The sequence below is a fragment of the Eschrichtius robustus genome, chromosome 20 (genome assembly GCF_028021215.1).
Source record: "Eschrichtius robustus isolate mEscRob2 chromosome 20, mEscRob2.pri, whole genome shotgun sequence".
NCBI lineage: Eukaryota > Metazoa > Chordata > Mammalia > Artiodactyla > Eschrichtiidae > Eschrichtius > Eschrichtius robustus.
In genome coordinates this window covers 57,372,157-57,392,824 of record NC_090843.1, presented here as the reverse complement: position 1 = coordinate 57,392,824, position 20,668 = coordinate 57,372,157, and the positions used below count along the sequence as shown (strand labels likewise).

Sequence of the window (20,668 nt, the reverse complement as noted above, 5' to 3'; positions counted from 1 at the left end):
AAGGAGACTAGACTAGGCGAAATATCGGGTTGGTTATTGCAGTTACTTTCCTTTAAGGGATGGCAGGGGTCTATCAGGCAGGTTATCGAACTAATGCTGATCAAGTGATCTTAGATTGACTGCTTTAATTCCATTTCTGAGAAAGCCGAAACTATAATCAAGTCTCGGTCTGGTGACATGGGACTTCGCATAAGCAACTCCATTTGGGGCCTGTTGTCTTATTTTTAACAGTTGTATCCCTTTAAAGAGTGATGGACTTTATTTTGTCAGATGGTTAATTTACTTGAGAATCTAGAGTAGCCTGTACTCAAGGCTAATTTAGCCCCACTGCTGTAGGAGACTCACCTGGGCCCCATGTATTTAATGTAATGAGGTCTCTCCATGCTGGCTGGTGGGTGGTTGAAGAATTTCCAGCCTGTGTGAGCCCACAGAAATTTTGACTTACAAATCTGCAAGTAATTGTTCTCTTTCTGGCAATTGTTTGCCTAGCCTCATGGAATTGCACCCTTGGTCAGATTGATTTTGAGCCCAACACTCAAGGAGACCCCCGTGCAGATTTCTGAAGCTCTTTCTCTGTGTATATTCCTCCTCTGTGGTGTTTTGCCCCCTAATTCTGCCTGGACCTCCCTGAACTCTGATCTCCGTTTCCTCAGGTCAGTGAAGCTCTTTTGAGATTCCCCTCCTATGTTGCAGTCCAGAAATTTCCTGCAGGCAGAAAGCCTGGGCAATTATAGGTTTCGTCTCATTAGTTTCCCTTCACAGTCCCGTACTACCTGTTTTTCTATGTTTGAAAATGTTTGTTTTTGCATAAATTCTGGGTTTTTTTAATGTCAAGAAGGCAAGTCCCATAGTGGTTACCAAGTTTTCAGCTTTTTACATGTTATTTTCTTTGTGATTCTTTCTATTGTACAAATCTGAGAAAATAACTATCCTCTTAGAAATATAATAAACCCACCTTTGAATAAACCCTTCTTTCAGAGAAAGAAGAGGTGGGTTTAGTAGTGAGGATGGAAGAGTGAATTTAAGAGATACTGTAATAGGAACAAGTGTTAGGATCTGGTCACTACACATGGGGGTGTGGTGTGTAAAAATAGCAAGACATTAAAGATGACCTAAAGTTATAATAAAAATGGTATTGCTTCAGTCTGAAAATAAAGCTTCAGTCAAATGAGAAGATGTCCTCATCCTGAGGTCATGCCACTTATTATTTTTTGCAACTTGAGTAAGAAGATGAAGGTACGTATCCAAAGAAGACATGACAATATTAAAGAAGTCACACTATATAAACAATGAGATGTTATATAAAAAGCACTAAACTGTGAGTCAGAAATTCTGCATTTTAGTTCCCATTCTATCATTTACAGGCTCTGTAGCCTGTAGTCATCTGAGCCTTAGTTTCTTTGTTTGTTCGATGGGAAAAACATGTCATGCTTACCTCCCAGGTGAGGCTCAAATGAAATAATGCAAGTGAGAGTGCTTTGTAAATCACTTACATCATCCACAGGTAAGATATCACTGTATGATTGTTACTGTTTTGCCTAGTAAGTATCAAGATGTGGAAGATCAGAGTAAAGCTTCAGTCAAAGCCAGATAGTTGTAATCTTGGAGTGTTTCCGGTAGAAGTTGTCATTAAAGATAGAAACAATAGCTAGGTGGGAAGGAACTGGCATGGGAACCACCATAAACAAAACTTCAGAGGCAGAAACAAGCTCTCTTTTTATGTTACCACCTGGGACAGTTTACCCTCCCCCTGCAAAGAATAGGTGATCAACACTTTGAGGAAATTAGAGCGGAGAGTTTAAAGGCTGGAGTGGGGATTTTAGGGGTGTGCTGGGGGAGAGGTGAGGACACTGGCTGAGAAGCAGCTAAGAGGGATGGCTGGAAAGAGAGAAAGATGTTGGAGAGAAAAGTGGTTTTCTCACTATTTGGCTAGAGTGGGAGTGAATGGTAATTATAAAAGTAATGTCAACTAATTGTAGAAATTCATGCATAACAGAAGGGAAAGCCCTCAACTCTTTTTCACTTTGGAGAGGTGACTGATCCTAATAATTTGGTGTATGTCCTTTCACACTTTTCCCAATGCATACATAACACATATAACACAAACTTAAATTCACACCAAACAACAGTTACCTCCCTAAACCTAGACTCCTTCTCTGCCGTTGCCTTCTTAGTCCCTGTGCTAATTCTCTTCCTGACCCCCACATTAGCTTTCTTGCTTTTTCTTCCTCACCCCTAACAGGAGATGAACCTCAAGGCTCAGTCCTTGGCTTCCCACTCTTCCCTCTACAGTCTTTGCTCTTGAAGATCACTTCCAAGCAGATGACTCCCCAGTTTCCTCTTCAATACCTGACTTATCTCAAGAGTTTCGAGTCTATATCTCCTACAGCCTGCTGGATATCTCTTCCTTGATCTCTTACCCACCCCTCTCACTTGGACCTTGTCTACAGCCAAGGTCAGCCATTTGTCTCAAAAGGGCTCCTTCTTCCACATTTCCTGTTTTTGTCATTTATATTCCCCTAAATTCATGTGCTCAGAACCCTGGCTTTGGTCCAGTTGTTTCTTCTCTCAATATCTTTCTCCTCCATATCATGTTTTTTTTTAAATAGATTTTATTTATTTATTTATTTATTTATTGTGTTGGGTTTTCCGTCGCTGTGCACGGGCTTTCTCTAGTTGCCGAGGGCTTCTCATTGCAGTGGCTTCTCTTCTTGCGGAGCACAGGCTCTAGGCACACAGGCTTCAGTAGTTGTGGCACACGGGCTTCAGTAGTTGTGGCTCGTGGGCTCTAGAGCACAGGCTCAGTAGTTGTGGCACACGGGCTTAGTTGCTCCGCGGCATGTGGGATCTTCCCTGACCAGGGCTTGAACCCATGTCCCCTGCATTGGCAGGCGGATTCTTAACCACTGTGCCACAAGGGAAGTCCCCATATCATCTTTTCATTCCCTCGTTTCACCACCTACACTATGACAGTCATCCTGCCACAGATCTCTCCCTGCCCTTATCCATGTCCTCATAGCTGTCACACCAACCTTTATAAAACACTGTTTACATCTTAATCTTCTATTCCTCCTCAACATGGAATTCCTCACCTTCTTGCTTAGCTGCCACTGTCCCAATTCCTCAACCTGGCGATGATACCTCTCACAGTCTAGCACCAAATTATCTTTCCAGTCTCATCACCGTGACTTTTCTATACCTCCTTTCCATTCCAACCCAAATAATTTAATCATTGTTCTCTGAAAACGCCTTTTACCTGTTGACTCCTGGATCTTTGTTCAAACTGCTAACTCAGCTTAAATTCTGATTCCATTTTTCTGAACTTGTCCAAGAACCCTAGTTCAAAACCAAGTCAAGCCTTGTCTCCTCCAAGAAGAATTTTCTGACCATCTCCACTGTCAGTGGTACCGTCCCTTCCAGAACCTGAGGACACTGATTATTGATAGACTAGATTGGTCTTTCTATATTATCTCTTTAGATACTTGTTTGGCCTCTTTGAGTTTCCCATGTATAGTGACTATACTTCATTCCTCTGTTTACCTTCAGTGCCTGGCACAGGGCCTGGGCATCACAGATGTTCAATAGCTTTTATGAAATGATTATGCTTGGGGATAGAATGTTGATGGTGTAGAGACAAGGCAGATAAAGTTTGGGGGATAAAGAAGAGGGCTATTATGAGAAGAGTTGAGGAATAAAATTGTGGCAGAGGACAAAGAGAAAAGGTCAAAGGAGGGGCAGAAATGGGTGTCTGGGAATGAAGGACATAAACATGAGATTGAGTGAAGATCATGCTCCCACCTGTCTTTGGTAGGCCCAGGAATAGAGGCCCTATCAAGATGTGGTCATGAGGTGGTTGTGTGACAGGCCTCGGGCTAGGGAGAATTAGCTGGAGTTGGCTCTCTCAGCTCTACTGCAGCAGGCAGCCAATGAATTATTTAATTTAACTCTTACAGAGACTCAAAGAAGCACCTGCTAGAAGGCCTGGTTGCTTGTTTCACAGAAAAGGAAGGGTAAAGATAGGAAAGTATTTTGTTTACTGGATTCATTCACAAAATGTTTGTTGAGCACCTATTATATACCAGGCACCAAGAATACAGAGATTTTTGTCCTCAAGGAGTTCCTAGTCTGGTGGGGGAAACAAAATGATTTTAAAAAATGCAACTGTATGTTACTATAAGAATGAATTCTATGCAGGGTGTGGAGCACAAAGCAGGGATGGGTCAGTTTACCTTGGGGAGACAGAAAAGACTTCTCAGGGGAACAACTTGAACTGAGTCTTGAAATCTGAGTAGGCATCTGCCAGGTTGGTGGGAACAGAGGAGAGTTGGGGAGAGGGGAGGCATTCTGGGCAAATAGGCAGCAAGAGTTCCAGGGAGCTGGTGAAATTTCAGGGAAATTCATGATGTTGGGGCCAGGAAGAGATAAGTGATGTGGTTGGAAAGGAAACAGGAGACTCATGAGAAGAGTTCTTTGGAGTGCTGGTGAGAGATGATAAGGGCCAGCAACAAGGCAGGATTAGCAGGAATAGATGTGGGGGAGGGTGAAAGAGATGCTAAGGAAGTGGAATTGTCAAGACTTATTCCATTGGTGATGGTAGGGAGAGAATGGGGAGAAGACTGTGAGAGAGAGGGTGGAAAAGGGGGAGAGAAGGCAAGAGAGGTTGATCCAGTAAGACTTCCTGGTTCCTGGCTGAGGCAAGTAGGTGTATGATGGTATCATTTACTGAGATGTGGGACACATAAGGAGTGGAAGGATTGGGAAATACAATAAACTTGGTTTTTGGCAAATCAAGTTGGAAGCACCTCTTGGAGTTGTAGAAGAGTACCTCATGGCCCACTTCACTGTCCACTGCTTTGCATATGTAAAGCTTTGATGTCTGAGAAAGGTCAAAAGAATCCTTGGTAGAGTGACTATAAGCAAGTGCAATCCAATTCAAAATAAGTTCTTGAACATTTACTATGTGCCACACTGTGCAACACACACTAATCTCCAAGGGGACTCTCTCTGCCTTGTTCACATTTGCATCCCAGTGCCTGGTACGGTGACTGATACACAGTGGACATTTAATTAATATTTGTTGAATGAATAACTGAATGTATGAATGAACATGTTTGGTAATGAGAATACAGCAATGAATAGCTCCTGAATCCCTCCCTTCGGAACATACTGTCTGGTTGGGGAGACAAATGCATGCACAAACAGTGTCAAACAGCATATTAATGCTTGAATAGAAGTTGGATGTAAGGGCAATAAGGACTCGGGGGAGAGGGAGTGACTTACTCAGTCCTTGTGCTGGGTTTTACAGTTTTCTAGGCAGAGGAGAGGAAAAGACATTCCAGGAGGAAGGAACAGACCATATAAAAGCCTAGAAGGGTGAAAGTGTCTGACATGGTTCTCAGACTAACAGTTTAGTGCAGCTGTACTCCACATGGCAATCATCATGCCTGCCATCCCCTTATAAGGAAATATTCCCCATCCACATCCCTTGCTGAGGGAAAGCTCTGAGTGTTCTTGCTTTACACAAAATGAAACTGCTGTTCAGCCACAGGTGACCACTCACCCCAAAACAGACAAATCATAAGCTGTCTAGCAGCCTAAGAGGTATACTTGAGCGGAACCACTGTCAAAACCAGAAGGACCAGGGCCAGTCGCTCACTGTGATGTGAGTATGTCTTTGTGTGTGGTGGTGGTGATGGTGGTGGTATGGAAAACCAGAGAGAATCGGGCAGTTAGCCATAGTATCAAAGATGGAGAGAAACCAGAGAGGCCAAGCTGGCCATAGGAAACAGAAGTTACAAAAAAAGTAGACGCCACGTGGCAGAAAAAAGACATGCTGAGCAGAGGGAGAAGCAGCAGTTGTTTTCAGAGTGAGAAGCAGATGGAATCAGAGGTCATCCAGTTATATCACCATCTACATATATTAAAACCCACTAGTAATGTTAGAATACTTGCTGTCAACCATCAAACATATTTAATAATTCATTAGGAGAGGATATTTGAAATTTCTGTTGTTCTTCCTTTATTCCCAGTGACCCAAGTTTCCTGCTCATATCATTTCTGTTTGAAAACTTCTTTTAGCAATTCTTAGTTTTTCTTTATCTGAGAATGTCTTTATTTCATCATCATTTCTCCAGGATATTTTTCCTGGATATAGAATTCTGAGTTAACAGTTTTTTTTCCTCTCAGCACTTAAAAAATATTATTCTACTTTATTCTGGCCTCCATTGTTTCAAATGAGAACTCCACACTCATTTGAATCATTGTTTCTCTACAGAAGTGTGTTTCTTTTCTCTGGCTGCTTTCAAGATTTTTTCTTTGTTTTTAGTTTTCAGTGGTTTGATTGTGATATGCCTGGGTGACGATTTTTTGTTTGGTTGGTTTTTTATCCTGTTGGTAATTTGGTGAACTTTTTGAATCTATAGGTCTATGTCTTCTATAAAATTTGAGAAGCTTTGTTAAGCCATTATTTCTTTTTAAGAAGTTTTTTCCTATACCACACTCTCTTTCCTGTGCTTCTTTGACTCTGATGACATGAATGTTAGACCTTTTGGTTTTGTCCTACATGTCCTTGAGGCACTGTTTACTTTTTTCAATCTCTTTTCCTCAATGTTATTCAAATTGCATAGTTTCTATAAATATATGTATACTTTTTATTTTATTTATTTATTTTTGGCTGCATCAGGTCTTAGTTTCAGTGTGTGGGCTTCTCTCTAGTTGTGGCGTGCAGGCTTAGTAGTTGTGTGAGCATGTGGGCTCAGTAGTTGTGGCACTCAAGCTCTTTAGTTGTGGCGCACAGGCTCAGCCTAGTTGCCCTGCAGCATGTGGGATCTTAGTTCCCCGATCAGGGATCAAACTCACGTCCCCTGCATTGGAAGGCAGATTCTCAACCGCTGGACCACCAGGGAAGTCCCTATTACCTGTATTCAAGTTCACTGAATCTTTCTTTCATCAGTTCCTTTCTGTCATTGAGTTCATTCAGTGAATTTTTTAAAAAAATTTTACTTATTTTAATTTTCAGTTCTAGAATATTCATTTGGTTCTTCTTTATATTTTCTATTTATTTCCTGAGATTTTCCATCTCTTCATTCATTTCAACAGTGTTTGCCCTTACTTGTTGGAGTATTTTATAATCACTCCTTCAAAGTCTTTGTCAAATAATCCCAACATCTGTCCCAATATCTTCACATTGATATCTATTGTCTCTTCTCATTTGAGTTGAGATATTCCTGGTATGAGTAATTTTGGAGTGTAATCTGGATATTTTGAATATTATGTTATGAGACTCAATCTTGTTTAAGTCCTGTAGAGCATGCTGGTATTTTTGTTTTCTCGGGCAATTGAGCTGGTTGGATTCAGTTCACAAATTCCAATCAGTGTTCTGTGGTTGTGGTTTCAGTGCCAGTTCTATTTTCCAGGCCTTTTCAATGCTATTTGGATCTGTCCCACTTTTGTGCCACCCAGTGGCCAGTGGTAGCCTGTCACTTAATTCAGTTCTCAAAGTCTGTTGACTTTGTTCAGTTCTCCTGTCTGTTTGTGATCTGATCTTTACTTGTGCAGTTCAGGAGTGAGCCCAGGAGTTCATATACAACATTTTGGGGTTCCTTTCCTAAGATCTTCCCTCATTGTGGTGCACAGACTTATTGCGGTGGCTTCTCTTGTTGTGGCACGTGGACCCTAGAGCGCATGGGCTCAGTAGTTGCGGCATGCGGGCTCTAGGGCACCAGGCTTCAGTAGTTGTGGCGCACGGGCTCAGTAGTTGTGGCTCGCGGGCTCTAGAGCGCAGGCTCAGTAGTTGTGGCGCACAGGCTTAGTTGCTCCGCGGCATGTGGGATCTTCCCAGACCAGGGATCAAACTCGTGTCCCCTGCATTGGCAGGCAGATTCTTAACCACTGTGCCACCAGGGAAGTCCAAAAGTATGATCATTTTAACCTTGTAGTGTTTGTTTTGATTTCCTTATGTGACACTGCATTCTTGCATCTCAAATAACTCTTATGGGGTTATTTTCCTTCTTCTTGGGAGCACATTCTCTGAAGGTTTTTATTATTATTATTATTATTTATTTAATTTATTTATTTGGCTGCGCCAAGTCTTAGTTATGGCATGCACGATCTTCATTGCGGCACGCAGGATCTGCGTTGCGGCATGCGAACTCTTAGTTGTGGCAGTGGAATCTAGTTCCCTGACCAGGGATCAAACCAGGCCTCCTGCATTGGGAGCGTGGAGTCTTAGCCACTGGACCACCAGGGAAGTCCCTCTCAGAAGTTTTTTTTAAAGCATACCTTTAGAAGTAAATTTCCTCATTATTATTTTTTAGTTTGAAAACGCCTTTATTTGAGTTTTGCTGGGCTCACATTTCTTGGTTCACCAATGCTTTCTTTCAGTATGACAAATACCTGATTCCATTGTTTTCTGTCTTCCATTGTTGCTACTGAGACTTTTGTTGTCATGCTAACTCTTGCCTTTGCTGGTGGTCTTTCCTTTCTTTCTGGCTATTTACAGGGCCTTTTCATCTATGGTATTCTGAAGTTTTACTCTTGAGTTTCTGGTTATGAATTTATGTTCATTTTTTCTGCTTGAGATGCGCTGATCTGTGAGTGTTAATGCTTCATTTGTTCTAGAATACCATTAACCAATATTGGTTAAAATATTTCCTTTTGTCTCTTATGACCATACTTTCCTTCTAAAACTCTAGTTATTTCTATATTATACCTTCTCATTTTATCCTCCATGTCTCTAAATCTTTCTTTTTTTTTTTTTTTTTAAAGATTTATTGATTGATTGATTGATTGCTATGTCGGGTCTTCGTTTCTGTGCGAGGGCTTTCTCCAGTTGTGGCGAGCGGGGGCCACTCTTCATCGCGGTGCGCGGGCCTCTCACTATCGTGGCCTTTCTTGTTGCGGAGCACAGGCTCCAGGCGCGCAGGCTCAGTAGTTGTGGCTCACGGGCCCAGCTGCTCCGCGGCATGTGGGATCTTCCCAGACCAGGGCGCGAACCCGTGTCCCCTGCGTTAGCAGGCAGATTCTCAACCACTGCGCCACCAGGGAAGCCCCTAAATCTTTCTTTTATATTTTTTCATTTCTGTATCTGTTTTTCTCATATTCTGGATACATCCTTTTGACAAATCTTCCAAATCTTTCATTGTTTCTTTAATTGTTCCAAATGTTCTTTTTAAGCCATCCTTTAAGACTTTAATTTCAACAATCCTATTTTTTCTTGTTTCTAGAATATGTTTTTTCCTGATCCATCCATTCAAGCTGGGTCACTTTTTTTATATGCTTTCATTTGTAAATACAACTCTTTTTACTGTTTAAGCATTTCATATATATTTGTCACTGTATTTGTCACTTCTAGTAGCTTTATTCCCTTGGGCTCTAACTCTGTTTTTTTCTTGCTGCTTCAGATTTTACTCATAGTGGCTGGCTTCCTTGTGTGTTTGATAATCTTTGTGAATTGATTGCTTAATCTTAATATGTGGGAGAAGCTTTCTTCCAGAGAGTGTTTGCTTTGGCTTCTGGAGTAGTCAGGGAGTGCTCCAATGTAAGACCACTTTATCCTTCCTTTGAAGGTACTGGCTCGGATTAGGAGTTGCATGCTGTTGTTTCAAGGTTAAATGCCCCCTGCAACATTATTCCTCTAGAAATCGGGACTCTGTGCATCCCTGCCTTTCCTGGATGCCTGTCCATACAAGCTGAAAACCTGCCTCTCTTTCTCCTCATCACTCTAGCTCTCTGCTAACCAAAACACGTAAAAGAACAATTTAGAATTACTGGAAAGGAAATTTATAATCAGTGAAAACCACAACAGTATATAGGATAAGTTCTAGACTGAAAACAGTCTATTTTATTTAAAAAATTATCATTCAATTCAAGTTTTCAAATTTATTTGCATGGCATTGAGCAAAGTCATTTATGGTATTTTAAGTGTTCTCTATCTCTTTATTTCCTTCCATTATTTGTTCTTTTGTATATTTGCACTTTCTCACTTCCTCATTTTTGATTGGGCTGATGAGTTATTTACCTTTAAAAAAAGTATTTTAGATTTGTATAGTAGTTCTGTTTTTCTTGTTTTCTAATTTATTATAATTTGGTTTTCTTCGTTTGTTCCTTTCTGCAGCTTTCCTTTGGTTTATTTTGTTATTATTTTCTGTCTTTTAAAAAAGATGCTTATTTCTCCATTTTGTTTTGAAATATGTATTTAAGGTGATTAAGTATTCCTCTGAGTACTACTTGAGCCACATTTCACAGATTCTGGTATATATTCTTTACATTATTATTTTTATCATTTCCATTAATTCTTTTGTTTTGGGTTATGTTTCCCTTTTGACCCAATTATATGAAAGAGAGCTTTATTTTTAACTTCCAGAACAGAGAGGACTCTTTGATTTCCTTATTAAATTCATTTGTTGCAATATGATTATAGGATATTTTCTGCATTATTTCTGTTTTGGGGGGGTTTGAAATATTTCGTAAAGTCTTAAATATGATTAATTTTCATAAATATTATTGGCCACTTGAAATGATGAAGTATCCTCTACTTTCAGGATGCAAAGTTTGATATATATCAGTAAGGTCTACTTTGTTAATTATATTGTTTAGGTCAACTCTATTTTTAAGGTTTTTATTTTAACTTTGTTTTTTTTTTTTTTTTGGCCTCACTGCATGGCTTGCAGGATCTTAGTTACCCAACCAGGGATTGAACCTGGGCACCAGCAGTGAAAGCGCCGAGTCCTAACCACTAGACCGCCAGGGAATTTCCCTATTTTTAGTTTTTAAAAAAATTATTATTTGTTTTTGATTGGATGAAGCAAGTAAATTAAAGCCTCTTTTTTATTAGCACTTCTTCTTTTCCAATTTGTATTCCTTTTATTTCTTTTTCTTCTCTGATTGACGTGGCCTTCCAAAACTATGTTGAATAATAGTGGTGAGAGTGGACATGCTTGTCTTGTTCCTGATCGTAGAGGAAATGCTTTCAGTTTTTCACCATTGAGTATGATGCTTGCTGTGGGTTTGTCATATATGGCCTTTATTATGTTGAGGTAGGTTCCCTCTATGCCCATTTTCTGGAGAGCTTTTATCATAAATGGGTGTTGAATTTTGTCAAAAGCTTTTCTGCATCTATTGAGATGATCATATGGTTTTTTTTTTAAATAGCTACTCTATTTATTTATTTATTTATTTATTTATTTATTTTTAGCTGTGTTGGGTCTTCGTTTCGTGAGAGGGCTTTCTCTAGCTGCGGCAAGCGGGGGCCACTCTTCATCGTGGTGCGGGGGCCACTCTTCATCGCGGTGCGCGGACCTCTCACTATCGCGGCCCCTCCCGTTGCAGGGCACAGGCTCCAGACGCGCAGGCTCAGCAGTTGTGGCTCACGGGCCCAGTTGCTCCGCGGCATGTGGGATCTTCCCAGACCAGGGCTCGAACCCGTGTCCCCTGGATTAGCAGGCAGATTCTCAACCACTGCGCCACCAGGGAAGCCCGATCATATGGTTTTTATTCCTTAATTTGTTAACATGGCGTATCACATTGATTGATTTGCGTATACTGAAGAATCCTTGCATCCCTGGGATAAATCCCACGGATCATTGTTGATGATCCTTTTAATGTGTTGTTGGATTCTGTTTGCTAGTATTTTGTTCAGGATTTTTGCACCTGTGTTCATCAGTGATGTTGGTCTGTAATTTTCTTTTTTTGTGATATCTTTTTCTGGTTTTGGTATCAGGGTGATGGTGGCTTCATAGAATGAATTTGGGAGTGTTCCTCCCTCTTCAATTTTTTGGAAAAGTTTGAGAAGGATCGGTGTTAACTCTTCTCTAAATGTTTGATAGAATTCGCCTGTGAAGCCATCTGGTCCTGGACTTTTGTTTGTTGGAAGATTTTAATTGCAGTTTCAATTTCATTACTTGTGATAGGTCTGTTTATATTTTCTAATTCTTCCTGGTTCAGTCTTGGAAAATTGCATCTTTCCAAGAATTTGTCCATTTCTTCATGGTTTTCCATTTTATTGGCATATAGTTGTTTGTAGTAGTCTCTTATAATCCTTTGTATTTCTGCAGTGTCAGTTGTGATTTCTCCTTTTTCATTTCTAATTTTATTGATTTGCATCCTCTCCCTTTTTTTCTTGATGAGTCTGGCTAAGGGTTTATCAATTTTGTTTATCTTCTCAAAGAACCAGCTTTTAGTTTATTGATCTTTGCTATTGTTTTCTTTGTTTCTGTTTCATTTATTTCTGCTCTGATCTGTATGATTTCTTTCCTTCTACTGACTTTGGGTTTTCTTTGTTCTTCTTTGTCTAGTTGCTTTAGATGTAAGGTTAGATTGTTTATTTGAGATTTTTCTTGTTTCTTGAGGTGAGATTGAATTGCTATAAACTTCCCTCTTAGAACTGCTTTTTTTTTGAATTTTATTTTATTTTATTTTTATACAGCAGGTTCTTATTAGTTATCTATTTTATACGTATTAGTGTATACGTGTCAATCCCAATCTCCCAATTCATTCCACCACCACCACCACCCCCCAGCCACTTTCCCCCCTTGGTGTCCGTACGTTTGTTCTCTACATCTGTATCTCTATTTCTGCCCTGCACACTGGTTCATCTGTACCATTTTTCTAGGTTCTGCATATATGCGTTAATATACGATATTTGTTTTTCTCTTTCTGACTTACTTCACTCTGTATGACAGTCTCTAGATCCATCCACGTCTCTACAAATGACCCAATTTCGTTCCTTTTTATGGCTGAGTAATATTCCATTGCATGTATGTACCACATCTTCTTTATCCATTCGTCTGTTGATGGGCATTTAGGTTGCTTCCATGACCTGGCTATTGTAAATAGTGCTGCAGTGAATATTGGAGTGCATGTGTCTTTTTGAATTATGGTTTTCTCTGGGTATATACCCAGTAGTGGGATTGCTGGGTCATATGGTAATTCGATTTTTAGTTTTTTAAGGAACTTCCATACTGTTCTGCATAGTGGCTGTATCAATTTACATTCCCACCAACAGTGCAAGAGGGTCCCCTTTTCTCCACACCCTCTCCAGCATTTGTTGTTTGTAGATTTTCTGAAGATGCCCATTCTAACTGGTGTGAGGTGAGATACCTCATTGTAGTTTTGATTTGCATTTCTCTAATAATTAGTGATGTTGAGCAGCTTTTCATGTGCTTCTTGGCCATCTGTATGTCTTCTTTGGAGAAATGTCTATTTAGGTCTTCTGCCCATTTTTTTTTTTTAAAGGTTTGCATTTTTTTAAAAATTTATTTTATTTTATGGTTGTGTTGGGTCTTCGCCTCTGTGCGAGGGCTTTCTCTAGCTGCGGCAAGTGGGGGCCACTCTTCATCGCGGTGCGTGGGCCTTCCCACTATCGCGGCCTCTCCCGTTGCGGAGCACAGGCTCCAGACGCGCAGGCTCAGCAACTGTGGCTCACGGGCCCAGCCGCTCCGCGGCATGTGGGATCTTCCCAGACCAGGGCCCGAACCCACGTCCCCCGCTTTGGCAGGCAGGCTCTCAACCACTGCGCCACCAGGGAAGCCCCCTGCTCATTTTTTGATTGGGTTGTTTGTTTTTTTAATATTGAGCTGCATGGGCTGTTTATATATTTTGGAGATTAATCCTTTGTCCATTTATTCATTTACAAATATTTTCTCCCATTCTGAGGGTTGTCTTTTTGTCTTGTTTGTAGTTTCCTTTGCTTTGCAAAAGCTTTTAAGTTTCATTAGGTCCCATTGGTTTATTTTGTTTTTATTTCCATTACTCTAGGAGGTGGATCAAAAAAGATCTTGCTGTGATTTATGTCGAAGAGTGTTCTTCCTATGTTTTCCTCTAAGAGTTTTATAGTGTCCAGTCTTACATTTAGGTCTCTAATCCATTTTGAGTTTATTTTTGTGTATGGTGTTATGGAGTGTTCTAATTTCATTCTTTTACATGTAGCTGTCCAGTTTTCCCAGCACCACTTATTGAAGAGATTGTCTTTTCTCCATTGTATATCCTTGCCTCCTTTGTCATAGATTAGTTGACCATAGGTGCGTGGGTTTATCTCTGGGCTTTCTATCCTGTTCCATTGATCTATATTTCTGTTTTTGTGCCAGTGCCAATATTGTTTTGATTACTGTAGCTTTGTAGTATAGTCTGAAGTCAGGGAGTCTGATTCCTCCAGCTCTGTTTTTTCCCCTCAAAACTGCTTTGGCTATTCGGGGTCTTTTGTGTCTCCATACAGATTTTAAGATTTTTTGTTTAGAACTGCTTTTGCCGCTTCCCATAGGTTTTGGGTCGTCGTGTTTTCATTGTCATTTGTTTCTATGTATATTTTGATTTCTTCTTTGATTTCTTCAGTGATCTCTTGGTTATTTAGTAGCACACTGTTTAGCCTCCATGTATTTGTGTTTTTTACAGTTTTTTTCCTGTAATTGATTTTCGCCAATTGTACCCTTTAGCTTTATAAAGTAACCTTGCTTTCTTGGCTCAAATTCCACCTTGTCGATTATTAAAATCATGACTTCTGCTTTAAAAAACTTGTTGTATACCATTGCCCATGTTTTAATCTTTAAAATAAACTTTATTTTTAAGATTGGTTCTAGATTTACAGAAAAATTGTACAAAATTGAAGGTTGTACTGAGAGTTTTCATATACTCCACACCTAGTTTCCTCTATTGTTAACATCTTAGGTTAGTACAAGACTTTAAACATGAAGAGAGTGGGAGGAAGCAAATAACACAAATTGATAATGTAGTAAGTGGAGAAACAAGAATACACATAAAACATTTAAAAATAAACTAGTAAAATAAGCAAACCTCAAACGAGCTTTATTTTTTTCACAAAGTGAGAGAGTAGGAATAAACCATGAGAAGGAATGAAAGAAACACCACTTATACAGTACAGGCTTAAAAAAAAAAATGTAGTAACTGCAGCAGGGAGAGACAGGAGGGAGTACTCTAGGATTCCCTGGTAATTTACAAAGCCTGTTGTTTGAACCTCATCATTACCTGACACATCTAGGTTTCTTTTGTTTGGTTTGGTTTGGTTTTTTTGGCCATGCCGTGGCTTGCGGGATCTTAGTTCCCTGACCAGGGATCGAACCCGGGCCCCTGCAGTGAAACTGCCAAGTCCTAAACACTGGACCACCAGGGAATTCTCCATGCTGTAACATTTTATCCAGTTAAAAGTGTCAACGGTCCTCTTTTTAAGTAATTATTGTTGCTTTGATTTCAGCCAGTCCACAAAGTAGAAAATATAACCCACCTGGTCTGAAGATGAGACACTAAAACCACACATTTTAATTCCTCAGTTTATTGCTCATGGTTTAAATAGAGAGCCCTCTAGGGGGCAGCAGTGGAATAACAGGAGCTGCTGTTTGGATATTGTGGAGAAGAGGGAGAGACAAAACGGTGACCTCTAGACCAGAGCTTCTAGGTAAAAGAGAAGACTTGGCGTTAGAACTCTTGATCCTTTCTCTTACTGTTTACAGATGGCCACCATGTCACACACTGCGGTGGAAACCATTGACAGAGGATCCAATGTGAGTGCCCACCTGGAGTTGTGCAGCAGTGCAGCCCTACAGGAGTACAGATGGTGTGAGAGGTAAGAACTGATCAAAGTCAGATCAAAGGAATGTGACCGAGATTCCCAAAGGTGTTTTGAGCCTGGTGTAAAAGGAAGGGAGAGAGAGGATTGATGGGAAAATTAGGGGTGTGTAGTCCAAATGGGAATCACCATTAACAAAGATTTAGAGGCAATAGTAAGCCTCTTATGTGCAGTGATTCCTGGGCAGATTGTCTCAGTAAAAGAAGAATCATTGCACCAGACTCTCCTGGTAGATTAGGGTGGAATTTTTTTTTTTTATTGAAGTATAGTTGATTTATAATGTTGTGTTAATTTCCGCTGTACAGCAAAGTGCTTCAGTTATACATATATATATTCTTTTTTTTAATATATTCTTTCTCATTATGGTTTATAATAGGATACTGAATATAGTTCTCTGTGGTATACAGTGGAACCTTGTTGTTTATTATGGTGGAATGATTTGAAGACTGGAGTGAGTCCTTGGCCCACCCACATTCAGTCTTTTTTTTTTTTAAATTTATTATTTATTTATTTATTATTTTTGGCTGCATTGGGTCTTCGTTGCTGCACGCGTGCTTTCTCTAGTTGCGGTGAGCGGGGGCTACTCTTCGTTGCGGTGTGTGGGCTTCTCATCGCGGGGGCTTCTCTTATTGCTGAGCATGGGCTCTAGAGCACAGGCTCAGTAGTTGTGGCACACGGGCTTAGTTGCTCCGCAGCATGTGGGATCTTCCCGGACCAGGGCTGGAACCCGTGTCCCCTGCATTGGCAGGTGGATTCTTAACCACTGCGCCACAAGGGAAGTCCCCCACATTCAGTCTTGATAGTTTAATTTGGATGTCAGTGACCCCTTTTCCAACTGTCTGCTTAATTTCTTCCCATACGTGTCCCACTGTTACTCTAACTTAAACAATTTTTCTTCTCTCTAGCCCAGTCAATGCCAATACTCATAATCTCAGGCTCAATCTTTTAATCTCCCTCATTCACTCCTCTTCTGAAACTCAGTCAGTCTTCAGGTTCTTTCAATCTGTACCTCACAAAGTTTCTCCGGAAAAACTTCGAAGTGGCCAATGCAAAAATCCTGAGAATTTATGATTTCTTGAGACTGTCTTTTATTACCCGTCTGAGAAGGCAAGTTCTAAGCTAAAACTCCACCTCTTGCTTGGTGAGATAGTGAGTGGGTTGCTGAAAGGTTGGCGGCAGGAGGTGATTTTTAATGGATCGTACGTGTCTGTTTCTGCCTTATTAACTGTATTATGTTAACCTTATTTAAATTGCCGCAAGGGGCTTCCCTGGTGGCGCAGTGGTTGAGAATCCGCCTGCCAATGCAGGGGACACGGGTTCGAGCCCTGGTCTGGGAAGATCCCACATGCCACGGAGCAACTAGGCCCGTGAGCCACAACTACTGAGCCTGCGCGTCTGGAGCCTGTGCTCCGCAATAAGAGAGGCCGCGACAGTGAGAGGCCCGCGCACCGCGATGAAGAGTGGCCCCCACTTGCCGCAACTAGAGAAAGCCCTCGCACAGAAACGAAGACCCAACACAGCCATAAATAAATAAATTAATTAATTTAAAAAATAAATAAATAAATAAATAAATAAATTGCCGCAAATATTTGTGGAAAGCTGTGGGGCATAGATAAACTGAATGTGTAAGATGTTTCAAGGATTCAGACTCTCTGTATCTGTCATGTCCTTGCCATCCCACAGCCCTTACCCCAGGCCAGGGTAGGCTCCTCATATTGAGATGACACCAATAATTTCCAGACTGGTCCTTTGGTCTCTACATTTTAAGAGTTATCTTTTTTTTTTTTTAAAGATTAATTTTTTATTATTTATTTATTTAATTTATTTTTGGCTGTGTCGGGTCTTAGTTGCGGCATACAGGCTCTCTGTTGTGGTGTGTGGGCTTCTCTCTAGTTGTGGCGTGCGAGTTTTCTCTTCTCTAGTTGTGGTGCGCAGGCTCCAGGGCACGTGGCCTCTGTAGTTGTGGTGCACGGGTTCCAGAGCGCATGGGCTCTGTAGTTGGCAGCACGCGGGCTCTAGTTGCGGCGCGTGGGCTTAGTTGCCACGCGGCATGTGGGATCTTAGTTCCCTGACCAGGGATCGAACCAGCGTCCCCTGCACTGTAAGGCAGATTCTTTGCCACTGGACCACCAAGGAAGTCCCAAGAGTTATCTTTTTATACACTGTTTTGCTCATGCTCTTAATCCTAGCTTTGATTCTTCCTCTCAACTGGCCCTTGATCTTGTTAGATTTGGTTATATGTCATGCTTTTTTTTTTTTTTAACCCTTTTAAGCACATGGGCCTGGTGGAAACAGCAGTGAATCTACAATATCCCTTTTTGTTGTGTTCTTGGAGAAAAATGGGAGCTTCCACATGGTACATGGGTTCCAGGAGTGCTAGTCCAACTGCACCCACTTAGGGATTCAGGCTGCTGACCTTTGCATTTGATCCTCCTCTTCTGTGTTCTGAGGGATGCCCTATTACAGGTTACCTGGCCCAGGTTGGCAGAAACACACTAACTAGTGCATATCAAGATGTACATGGAGGCAACATGGCTAAGCTAGGGCCCTCTAAGGATGTGGGGAAATCAGAAGACTTAGAGGCTGAGAGACCAGAGGTTAGACAGTAAAAGGGATACAAAGACCAGAAATGTGTATATACACAGAGGGAGTGGAGTCCTGGGGGTCCTGGCCTTTGGATTATGTGGCTCATTCATAGCAGGTATTTGAATGTTTGTCAACACGGAATGAATCTTGGAACTCTGAGGTACTATGGAACGTTTTGCAACCATGTAGGAACTATGGAACTATGGCCCCGGAGGGGCCACTGCTACTCACGGCCAGGTTTGGGAGTGGAGGTGGGGACCCCCAGAAGAAATGCAACTCAGTTGTTCTGCCTGCCAAACATTAACTTGCACGTCCTACCAACACTTTAAACTCCTTGTATCTAAAACTGAACACCTCATCTTTGTTCCCAAACTGGCTTCTTCTCCTGACATTACTGTTGCTGACAGTTGCTCCGGTTCATCAGCTTGTATCCTTTTTTCCCCCTTCTCTTCTATATCTAAAGTCTCAAGATTTTGAGAATATTTTCTAGGCAAGAGTAAGTTTTATTTTGCTACCTTCCACCTAGCAATACATACTGGACTCACTTTTAGAAAATTTTAGTATTTCTATGTCAGGACAACAGTACCCATTCCTGTGTGCTCCTGTATGTTGCAGAAGCTTAGACCTCTGTCCTAGCTTTCTCATTCTTGCACTCAGGCATGCTGCAGTGATTTTCCTCCATCGCCAGACTTTTGATTTCTCTCTTCCACTCCTGTCACCCTCATGCAGGACTTTAGCCACCTCTCTCCTTGGGCAGGCACGAATAATCTGGGCTGTTCTCTTTGCCCTTTGATCTACTTTCTTAAAGATTTCTCAGTTGTTGTGGAACATTCTCCAGTGATCCTATAGTGTTTATGGTGATCTCTCTTGATTTCAACTCTATTTCCAGATATTGTTCTCTGCTTGCTGTTGTTGGTTGTTTTCTTCCCCCCCATATGTACCACATTTCTTCCCAGCAAAATGGTAGCTCTCCAAAAGCAGAACCAACACTTTTGTTTAACAAATTATATTCCTACTCTACTTCATACTGATGGCTAGAGAATTCTGGAGAGCTGCCCTGCAATATGTACTGAATAAATGCTAAGTAACTTGACTTAATAGGACAGATGGGACCTCTCTGTCTTATTTCTTAAAGCTGCATGTGAATCTGTAATTAGCTCAACATAAAAAGAGTTTAACATTGAAAATAAAAACGCAAGGCTCAAGATTTTGACACAGTCATCCGTCACACTTCCTCTCCTCCATTCACAAATTGCTGTAAAGATTCTTTGCTACAATAACATATGAATGCTTGTTGAATTTGAAGCATTTTTGTTTACATCGTTCCAGCCAGATGGCTTAGGCTTTTAAAATCCTAAACAACTGTTGGGCTGTTTCTTTTCTCTGGGGTCCGAGTGAAGGGGGACGTGGAGGGTAGAGGTTGTACCTTGAAGACAGGGTGCAGCCCTGGGAAGCACCTCATGGTGGCCTCAGCGGTGACCTCAGCCAGTAGATGGGTGTTCGGCAGATGACATCGGAGCTGGTGCAGTTGGAAATCTGAATTTTGGACCCAGGGCTTTGCCAGGAGCCAGGCAAGTGGAGGATCTGAGGGCAGGGGTCTGGGAGCTGGGGCTGGGAGGCTGGATCTGGGAAAAAGAGAAATTAAGTATTCATGGACCTCTCATCATACGTAAGACACCATGTGCAGCCCATCTATAACCAGCAGAAGGAAAATACAGGCCCTTTTGGACACTCTCGTTTTAGTCACAGGGAGACAAAGTGTTCCAGAGTTCTTCCGCCAGCTCTGAGGTTTCCACAGCTTGCCTGTTTCTCTTGGCTTTATGAGTACCGGGAGGCTCCTCCATCTAGTACTGCTTGGTAGCCAGCAGGTGGCGCTCAAAGCTCAAAGTAGGCCAAAGAGCCTTCCTGGATTTGCCAGTTATCTTATGAAGATAGAGAACAAATAACCAAGAAGAGGTCGGTTCCATTGCTGCCCCTCCCTGCTCCATCTCCCTCCCCTTCCCCAACCCCCATCGCTAGGTACAGAGGGTCAGTCCGTGTAAATATAACCAGGCCATTGAGTTGGAATCTTGGAGTACAAATACTTTTGAGCTGATGAAAAAAATTGCCACTATGTAAATAGGTTAGGTTGAGGCAAGCCTCGACCCAGTGTCAGGACTGCTGACCCCAGAGCCCATCCCAAGGCTGCAGGGAGACGAAGAGGGTGCCTTTAGGGTGGCCTCCAGTGTCCAAGGCCAGAATACACCCAGAGAGGGTGCTCTACTAAAGCCCCGCTGAGCCCTAAATGCCTGTGCCCTTGTAGCCAGCACTCTCCTTCTGTCCATTCTAAGTGCTGCCAGCCACCCTGGGTGGGCAAACAGGATAGATGGTGGACTCAGAGGGGTGGGGGGAGAAGGGAAAGAGGAAGGGTGCAGCCAGGAGCAGGACTGTTTGGAGGGCAGGGCCAGCAGCTGGGTTATAAATGAACCCTGCTAGGGCAGCGACCACAGCCCAGGTGAGAAGCTC

General features: G+C 41.6%; 1 long non-coding RNA gene across 3 annotated transcripts in view; it reads left to right on the top strand.

The window, feature by feature from the left end:
• Positions 1 to 20,668, top strand: part of LOC137755110 (uncharacterized) — a 164,810-nt gene that overhangs the window by 61,402 nt on the left and 82,740 nt on the right. For all 3 annotated transcript variants that reach the window (XR_011071964.1, XR_011071963.1, XR_011071965.1), the window contains exon 4: positions 15,462 to 15,574. This is a non-coding gene — a long non-coding RNA (uncharacterized lncRNA). The remainder of the gene's footprint in view (positions 1 to 15,461; positions 15,575 to 20,668) is intronic.